The sequence below is a fragment of the Lontra canadensis genome, unplaced genomic scaffold (genome assembly GCF_010015895.1).
Source record: "Lontra canadensis isolate GAN:19392208 unplaced genomic scaffold, GSC_riverotter_1.0 scaffold1, whole genome shotgun sequence".
NCBI lineage: Eukaryota > Metazoa > Chordata > Mammalia > Carnivora > Mustelidae > Lontra > Lontra canadensis.
In genome coordinates this window covers 101,005,257-101,011,321 of record NW_022630995.1, presented here as the reverse complement: position 1 = coordinate 101,011,321, position 6,065 = coordinate 101,005,257, and the positions used below count along the sequence as shown (strand labels likewise).

At 36.8% G+C, this 6,065-nt stretch overlaps 1 protein-coding gene across 4 annotated transcripts in view; it reads left to right on the top strand.

The window, feature by feature from the left end:
- Window positions 1–6,065, top strand: part of GSTCD (glutathione S-transferase C-terminal domain containing) — a 132,476-nt gene that overhangs the window by 360 nt on the left and 126,051 nt on the right. The window contains exon 1 of one of the 4 annotated variants that reach the window (XM_032860469.1): window positions 1,557–1,823. The exons of the other annotated variants lie outside the window; for them this stretch is intronic. The gene's annotated coding sequence lies outside the window, so the exon portion shown is untranslated. Of the gene's footprint in view, window positions 1–1,556; window positions 1,824–6,065 lie in introns of those variants that run through there. 4 annotated transcript variants of the gene reach the window in all.

The window sequence follows — 6,065 nt, the reverse complement described above, 5'->3', positions numbered from 1 at the left end:
CTGACGCTGCGGGATGGGGAGGAGGGGGGCGGGAAGGGCAGGGGCCTGGAATTAGTGGCCCGACCGTTCTCCGGTTTGGGGGCCCCTCAGTCTCTTCAGACAGTCACAGCTTCTGAGAGAACTGGTGGAGGGCTCCGGGCCCTTTCTCAGGTTTCCCCCGGCCAGTCCCCGTGGCTTCCTCTGCTTATGGGGGAGTGGAGCAGCTTCTCTTTGCAGGAGTCTGTGGGGTCATTTACCGTTCGCTGCTAAGTGTAGTTTTAAGACCTTTTGGCACGCTTTAACTTTTTTCCTTTGGCACTTAGTTTCTCATTCCATGCTTTCCTGGTTGGAGAAAGCACTTGTATTCACATTAACAGTTGCTCCAAAGGACTTGCTTTGTTTGGGGCCACTCGTTTCTGTTACACTATCGAAGCAGTGTTTCAGGTCGGTTTTAAACTTCTGTGTAGAAAGTTTGAGTTTAACTTGCGTGAAAATTGCTTTGGCTTCGGAAACATTTACTGACACCCGTACTTCCCGTCCCAGCTCTACCTGCTTTGGGATTAGGTGGCTTGTTTTTTTTTTTTTTTTTCCCCCCCTTTATTCTTAAGCCCGAGATCCCATTTCTTGTCATAAATTCTTGAATATCACGGAAATGCCAGCATTTGATAATATATCTTGTGTTAAATTATTGATTTTAATAGAGTACTGCTTTTTCCAAGTTTATAGAAAAAGTATTAGAGAAAATGAAAAATCTGGCAAGGATTAGTGGTGTGGCAATTGTAAACATGGTCATTTAAATATTGTGAAAATAAATTTTTTGTTATAAATACAACTGAATGATTTGCTGTCATATTTAATAAATCAAACTTTAAGCTATGTGAGTTTTTTTTTTTTTTTTTTAAACTGCCTGGTGGGGAGTATACACCTAAGCGGATTGCCTTAGGGCATGCATACTTGCTATGTGAAAATATGTTTGAGTTACACTTGAAGACATTATTTTAAGAGGTCTAATTTTATTTTTTTTTCAAAATTTTATTTATTTATTTGACAGAGATCACAAGTAGGCGGAGAGGCAGGCAGAGAGAGAGGAGGAAGCAGGCTCCCCGCTGAGCAGAGAGCCCTATATGGGGCTTGACCCCAGGACTCTGAGATCATGACCTGAGCGGAAGGCAGAGGCTTTAACCCACTGAGCCACCCAGGCGCCCCGAGGTCTAATTTTAAAAACAAGTCTGTAATGAGATCAGTGAGATTTGAGAATTGTTTATATCAGCTTTTCTATTTCATTATTACTATTTTTTTACCTTTATATGTTTGCCTGCTTTAAGCAAAGCTCAAACTTAAACTTGCTTAATACTGGGTCCATCAAGTTTAAAAACACCACCACCAACCTGTGTTTATTTTGTAGCTTTAGTATCACCTGTGATTTGAAATAAGAATACTGAGTATCCAATTAGCCTTTCTAATAGCAACAGTCAAGCAGGCCTTGAAACTTAACAAATTCTGTAGGCCAGTCAACTAAAACACCTGTAATATGTACAGTTTCTTAATAGAAGTTGTTTTTATCTTAAAGTATTAAAAGTAGCCCACCGATTTCTGTGAGGATTAGTAATTAGAATACAAGGATTTAAACGATTTAGATCATAACAAGCCTAGGTATTGTTTGCTATGGGAATTCAGTAATTTTATTTCACGCTTGCTAACATTTTTAACATGTTAGCATTTTATGCTGTGATCCCTCTTAATTATGAGGTCAGGCTTAGCTGCAAGCATTATGATTCTGTGGTAGCAGATAATTTCCTCATTTACCAGAGAGATGACACACTTCCCTAATGGCTAAAGTTACAGTAAGCTTTTTCGCTTTTAAACCCATTTTTTGCCCAGATAAGAAAACAGCTAATTTTAATTATTGAATTTTGTTCTCTAGGACTTAACTATATGCATCCCCACATTACATAATATGATGGGCACTGAAGCAGCTCAACTTTTTTTCTTTCCTTTTTAACCTTTAATATCTAAGGTAATTAGCTGCTATCTAACTGTAGAGGCAAGCTTTTATATGTATAAAATATAGATAGTAAGAAAATAGGGTGAGATTTGCAACCAAATTGTGTTATTTAGTGAAATGTATAAAACAATCCAAGTTCAGTATTCATAATATTGAACATTGGATATGGTAAGGAATTTAAATGAGTTTAAATTTTAATCTTTCAGAAAAAATGTGATTCATACCTGTAAACTGTTGAACTATTTATTTTGTACAAAATAAGCAGTTAATATGCAAGTAGACTTAGGGTATCACATATTCTATCATTTTGTGACTTTCTGTCACAGTAACAAACCGGTTTTTTTAGTACTTGGTGGGGGCGGGGAGCTTTTCATTTTGACATGGATCCCTTATAGTTCCTAAAAAGTTTGGAAATATAAAGCATAATTTGTGACTTTCCAGTCAAAGTTTGTTTAATAGTGTTAATAGATAAGGAATTTTGAGATAAATTACAAATGAATAATAATATTTACAGGCTTACTAATGTGATAAGCATTGTTAGGTTCTCACAGCACACTATGGTAAATCTGATTGTCCCCATTTTATAAATGAGGAAGTTAAGGTACAGGAAAGTTCTATATTGCTATTAAATATCAGAATCAGGATTTAAACCTAGTTAGCTCCAGAGTCTAGACTCTTATCCATTACTTTATTTTTCTTGGTGTATAAATATTCTACTTGCTAGGCAAGTATAAAATCTAGTTAGGTTCCTACTTCTCTTGGCTCAGTTTCGTATGTACAAAAACTATACTTTCTTTACAAGTTAGATAGATTCAAGTTATATTTTTTCCAATTCCACTCACAACCATGATCCTCTTTCTTCGTTTCAATTTATAAGTAGTTGGTTCTTAAAATAGATTGAAGAATAGTGTCAAGAAGAATGAGGCTGATGTACCAAGAATTAAGTTCTCAATAGTATTGTCATTACGATTACTGATATTCATTTATGTACATTCATTCACTTGAACTAAAATTTGAGTCCTCATAAGCACTGGAGATAAAAGGTTGGGTATTAAGACCTATAAAGAAAAAAAAAAACAGATAAAAGACTAGGAGGTGATGGAAGTGCTTTCTCCGTTCAGGTTGTCAGGGAAGGCTGCTTTATTATTCAGAGACCTCAATGAAATGAAGGAGCAAGCTAGGTTTAAGGAACAGAAAGTAGAAAAAATTCTCAACTGGGAACATTCCTGGCTTCTTCCAAGAACAGGGAGAACTAGCTGGAGAGGAGTGAGCATAAGGGAGCAGAAGTAGGCTATCAGGTCAGAAAAGGATAGGTAGGGTCATGGCAGCCATAGGCCATAATAGAAAATTCGGATTTTTTTAAAACTGTTTTGGGGAGCCATTGGATGGTTGTGAGCAGGGGGTGTGAACTGACTTAAATATGTTCAAAGGATCACCCTGATTATTGGAGAGTGGAGGAAAATTGTTAATAGATGTTTGTAGTAGTCTCTAAAAACAGAGTTTATATGACTTAGGTTGATAGTGGTAGAGGTGCTAAGAAGTTGTATTTAACATATTTCAAAGGTAGAAAGAGTAGTTTACGAGAGAAAAAAAATGAGTGAGACTTCAGAGTTAAGGGCCTGACCCCATTCATGTGGGTGAATGATGTTGTCATTTTTATCAATAAGGGGACTACTGAGGGAGGGGGAACAGGTTTAGAAAAATGTCCAAGGGAAGATGTCAAGTAGCATTATAGGAATACGAAGTTCAAGGGAAAGGATGGGATTGAGATAAAAATAGGAGTCCTAGATGATAGTTAAACTTGTAGAATTGGAGATCACCTAGCATAGTACTGTTATTTTGTTAGTTGTGGCCCATTAATGGGTCGTGAAATCAATTAAGTACTAACCAGCATTTATTTATTTATTTTAGATAGATAAAGTGCTCTAGAGCATGCCTATGGTGGGAAGGCCAGCCCCACAAGGGGAGGAGGGAGAGGGAGAGAGGGAATCTCAAGGAGACTCCCCACTGAGTGGGGATCTCGAGGCAGGGCTCAATCTCATGGATCTCATGACCTAAGCCAGATTCAAGAATCAGACCCTTAAACCAACAGAGCCACCCAGGCGCCCCCTAACCAGCATTAAAAAAAGGAGAAAGGGAGGAGGAAGGGAAGTAAGAAAAGCACAGAATAAAAAATACCAGCTATATACCATGTAGTAGGATATTTCTTTGTGATTCTTTTGTTTCCATTTTATTTGTGATCCTTTTTATTCAGTATAATGAATTGCATTATAAAAGTCTTACTGTGTGGTATGATGAAAAAGTTGAATACCAGTAATCAAAGGAGTGAGTGTGGTGGAGAACAAGGCAAAGCACTGAGCCACAGATTGCTGAGAGGTCTGTGGAGGATCCAATAAAGGGAATCAGGAAGGATCTACCAAAAACTTTCATTGTTAGGTGATTGCTTTTAGAACAGAGGTTTTTATCAAGGATTACTGGGACCAGCACAATTGCTTGGAATAATGTAATTTCTGATGTTTCACTTTTGTGAAATTGTTGCTGTAATAAAATTGCAATATGCTTCACTTTCTGGAATTTTAAGTTTATAAAGTAGTGTAGTGGTATTTATATTAGAAAAATAGCTATTCCTAAATGCTTTCAGATAAGATCCCTTTACAGTTTCTATTAATGCTTTTGTATTGATGGACAGTCTTTATCCGTGTAATGGAATTAGAATGTACTTGTAAGGATTGTGAGGATTAGAAGTAATGTATAAAAGTTGTGTGTGCTTAGCACATAGTTGGTGGACAATAAAGTGAATGTGATATTATTAGAATTGTAGTCTTTGTTCAGTCATTTAACATTTACTAAGCTCCTGTTAAATCCCAGGCACAGTGATAATTTCTTATTTGATAAACAATATTTTGTTGCAGTGGTGCACTTTTTGGTCTTTACTAGGTAATATATAACTTAGCTATTTATCTATTATGTAATATTTAGTTGCCCTAGATCCAGACTTGAATTTTGAGCACAAAATTGTCAAAAAGTTTTTTCAGCTTCTAAACAAGTATGCTTATTTCTTTTCTTTCTTTCTTTCTTTCTTTCTTTTTCTTTCTTTCTTTCTTTCTTTCTTTTTTTTTTTTTAAGATTCATTTATTTAAGGGAGAGCAAGTGAGAGAGTGCATGCATATGAATGGGAGAGGGGCAGAGGGAGATGGAGAGAAACTGAAGCAGATTCCTCAGATTCCTGAGTGTGGAACAGACACAAAGCTAGATTTCACAACCCTGAGATCATGACCTGAGCTGAAACCAAGTGTCGGTTGCTTAGGCGACTGTGCCACCCACTCGCCCCCAAGGATGCTTATTTTCAGTATCTTTATTATGTTTTTTCTTTGTCTCTCTTTCTATATACATATGCATGAAGTGAAGTAGTAAAATGGGTTTAGATTTTAAAAACCCTATGAAACTCACTCTTTCATCTGTGAAATATTTTAATTTATCAATACCAGGAAATATTAATTAGGATGAGAATACAAAAAAGCTGTAAATGCCTAAAATGTTAAGCCCATGGCTGCTTCAGTTATATTTAAAAATACCTTTGAAGGGGTACCTGAATGACTCATTTGGTTAAATGTCCAATTTTTTAGCTCAGATCTTGATCTCAGGGTCATGAGTTCAAGACCAGTGTGGAGCCTTCATAAAAAAAATATATATGTCTTTGAAGATTCACAAGTAATGAAACCAGTTTTGAATATTTTCTTTCTTACCTCTATACTCCCTCTGCAACATTTCCAAACAAACTGGTGTGTCCAGGGAAGAGATGTATATTCCATCAGCCCTGTTCAGCTCCTACGTCTGTAGTTTTATATGCTGCTTTCTCGCTCTATCTCAGGAGTAGTTGCAGTGTGGCACCTGTCAAAGCTGAGCAGATGACCCTACTTCTGTGTGTGGCAGGAATGTAATATGGAGTAACAGGAGGTGCCCCACTAACCCTGGAGACCCAGGATATGATAAGGTATCAGTACCTACCTTTGTAAAGTTCATGACAGAAGAATAATGATGTAAGGACTCTAGGTAGAAATGGAGAAGAAAAAAAGAAGAG